We start from the raw sequence: 4,088 nt of genomic DNA, 5'->3' as shown, positions 1-4,088 counted from the left end.
AATATTTTGATTTGAGGAGATGATTAAAACTAGGATTTTAACTAAATAAAAATAAAATAAAAGGTTCCAATGCACGATTTTAAAAGATGATTTTAATCAAGATGACATAATTGTGCTAGATTAATTGTAACACCCCTAACTCGTATCTGTCGCCGGATTAGGGTTACGAAGCATTACTAAATATCAAAATCTCATACTTAACAAAATGAACCAAATACCATAGCTGTATATAAATATGCGTCATGTGTATGTAAATATATATATATTTAAACCCTAATTTATCTCACCTAATGATCAAAATAATTTATTCGTCAAAACATAGTTCATTAACAATCCACACCAAATATCAATCATGCTTTACTAATTAAATTGGATTTTCAAATCATGTTTCGAATTTCAACCCTTTCCTTACCATTTCACTAATCAAAATTTTATATCTTTCAAATACTTAAAACATTTTTAAACATTTATCAAGACATATCATATACCGAGCAAATATCAAAACATCTATTTGTATACATTTATTTCATTAACAAATTACTAACTATGCAACATAATACAAACATAAGTAACCTACCCTGTTTTGGACAACATTTATACATCAAATTGGACAGCATGAATATGCTCAAAATGGACAGCATTATACTTCAAATTGGACAGCATCAATATGCTCAAAATGGACAGCATTATACATCAAATTGGACAGCTTTAATATGCTCAAATTGGACAGCATTATACATCAAATTGGACAGCATCAATATGCTCAAAATGGACAGCATTATACATCAAATTGGACAGCATCAATATACTCAAAATGGACAGCATTATACATTAAATTGGACAGTATCAATATGCTCAAAGTGGACAGCATTATAACATATAAAAACAGCCACACTTGAATATCATAGTAATATGCGAAATAACCACATTTTAATGTCTTTGAAACACATTTGTGGCATGGCTTAATATTCATATCTGAACATTAAGAAGCGAAATCGGCAAACTTATTTGGACATACTTATTATCACATAATTATATACTATATAACATACTTCCAAAATGAGCTCAATACATGGCATAATATTCACAAACATTAACAGTATTATTAAGCCATTTTTGCATGGCTATATATACACTAATCAAAATGTACCATATCGAAATTAGCCTATATATGACATAAGTCGAAAGTCGAATTTATAAGGTACCGAAATAGTGATCGATAGTGTGACAATATTCCTGAACGATTCCCAAACTCAAGCTAGCTTTCAAAATATCTATAACACAGGAAAAACAAATAGGATAAGCTACAAAGCTTAGTAAGTTCGTACTAAATATACTCAACAATTCATAAAACACAAATCAACAATTTGAACAATTAATGTATAACTCATGATAATATCAAACCGTCCATAAGCTTATTCATATACTTATGTGTAAAATCTTACCCTTTTTCTATTTGAACTTCCTACTTACTTGTATATACCTGTATAAATTCATAACGAACATAAACATTCTCGTAACATTATCTAACACTCAATGTTTCGTACACTAATTGCCATCGCATAGCCGAAGCTATTATAATCTCGCACACTAACTGCCTTACATAGCTGAAGCTATCTCAGTCTCGCACACTAAGTGCCATATATAGCCGAAGCTATTCCAAATCACACAATAAGTGCCATAAATAGCTGAAGCTATCTCGAATTTCATGTTAAGTGCTAAACATAGCCGATTTATCTTTAAACGTGACTGTATTCTCATGTATACAATTTATGCAATAACAAAGTATTAAAAGCATAATTGCAACAATATTTAACGCATACGAACCTACCTGGGCTGCTAAGACGGCGAATCGAGTCGTTTAGTCGATAACTTTAGTTTTTCCCCGATCTAGGTCTGAATTCCACTTTTCTTGATCTATATAATATCAAATTCAGCTTATTCAATCATTACTATATTCAATTTAATCCAAAACACACATTTGGACACATTTACACTTTTCCCCAAAATTTTACATTTTTACAATTTAGTCCCTATTTCAAAAGTAACACAAAATACACAAAATTTCAATATACTCATGCTTGGCTGAATCTTCCCTATGTCCATAGCAATCCATAAATTCTATTTATTTCACATCTTAACCCCTCAATTTACAATTTTCATAATTTAATCCTTAATAAACATTTTTATCAAAATTCACTTAATAAAACATAATAATCTAACATCAAATATTTATTTTCATCATCAAACATAAAAAAAGCTTGAATATTCATCAATGGCATTTCACAAAATCATCAAAAATTTTAAAAATTAAAACACGGGCTAGCTAGTATACGAAGCAACGATCTCAAAAACGTAAAAATATAAAAAACCGAGCTCAAAAATACCCTAATCAAGCATGCAAGATTGTCGAATGCAAAAATTCAAAAAATGGCTTCCCAAGCTTTTACTTTCGATTCAAAATGACGAAAGAAAGATGACAACCTAATTTGTTTTACTTTAATTTAACTTTAATTACATTTTTACTATTTTAACCTTTTAAAACATTAATAATTACACAAATTCCAAGCCATTAAAATCCACTATCTCCTTTATGGTCTAATCACATCATAAGAACCTCACATTTAATTAATCATAGCAAAAAAATAATTAAACAATTAGTATGCCACTTTTACATTTTACGAGATTTAGTCCTTTTATCAAATTTCGGTAAAATTAAATCACGAAATTTTCACACATATCAAATAACATACTGTAAATACCAAAAATAATATTAAAATAATTTTATGACTTTATATTTGTGGTTCCGAAACCATTGTTCTGGTTTAGCTTAAACTAGGTTGTTACATTAATTACATTTCTTAACTCAGAATTATTAAACTCATGTTTATGTTGGTACAAATAAATTCGCGGCAACTCGGTAATTTGCTAACTTATGAGTATACTTACCTACAAAAATCCATTTATCTCTTGATTATATCTCTATGCCAATTCAACCGATTAAACAAATTTTAATAAGCAAATGTGTTAATGCACATACATACTTATGAAATTAAAATAATCTCTTGTACATATCTCTATGCCAATTCAAACAATTAATTCAATCTCACAAGTACATAAAAGATTATGTGAGGTAGCAATGTATTTCTACCTTCAAACAGTTTAATCACAATAATCTTGCAAGTTATGCAAGGCTAATGTATCACTAGATACCATTGCTAATTTAACACTCATCTACCTTAGATGATTAAACATGCACTAATTGAGTATCGTGTCAATTAATTACAATTTCAATCCGTTTAAATAATTAATTTATTAGTTACCTTACAATTGTAATGCAAGAATAACTTAGTCATGGTTTTACTTAATCAAACATTTTACCGAGGCCTATAACAACACACAAAAAAAATTTAATAACTCCAGTAGACGAAAGGCAATCAACCTAACACGAATTGAATTTAAGTCATATTAATTAAATTAAACATATCAACATCACAATTATTCATGGACATGTTCATAACAACAACAATAAAATTAAAAATGATAAGAAACAAGAATCAAATCTGGTGTTTCTCCGAGGCTTGACTAGTTTGTTCCGCTTCTTCTTCTCCACTTGTTCTTATTGAACCGATGCTTCTATGAACACTTGAATGCTGATCCAAATGGTGGATGGATGACTCTTTTTCAAGAGGTGAAATTGGCAAGGGAAAAGGGAAGAAAATGAAGAATAATGGAAAGGAATGAATAGAGAAAAATGAGAGAGAAGTGAAGAGATGAGAAAGGTTGAGGTGTATTTGAAGTGAGCAGCAAAGGGGGGTATTATAGGTTGGGATGGCTGCTAAAATTAGCAAAAATCAGCAGCCATAGAGTCCCCCCATGGCTGCCCACACATGTGGCAAGTTTGAAGGTTTCAAACTTGCTATTTTAAGGTAGGGGAAAATCTAGAAAGGCATAAATAATGCAGGGGTTTGAATGCAATTTGAAGGAGTCTTCAAGGGCTATTTTGCAAGAAAAATAATCAGCCAAATAAGCTAATTGGGTCAGCATGTGAGACAGTATTGGGCTGCCCAGTGCTCGATTGGATCGAT

Source organism: Gossypium raimondii, unplaced genomic scaffold, assembly GCF_025698545.1.
Source record: "Gossypium raimondii isolate GPD5lz unplaced genomic scaffold, ASM2569854v1 Contig00255, whole genome shotgun sequence".
Taxonomy (NCBI): domain Eukaryota; kingdom Viridiplantae; phylum Streptophyta; class Magnoliopsida; order Malvales; family Malvaceae; genus Gossypium; species Gossypium raimondii.
Note: the sequence above shows the minus strand (reverse complement) of the source record.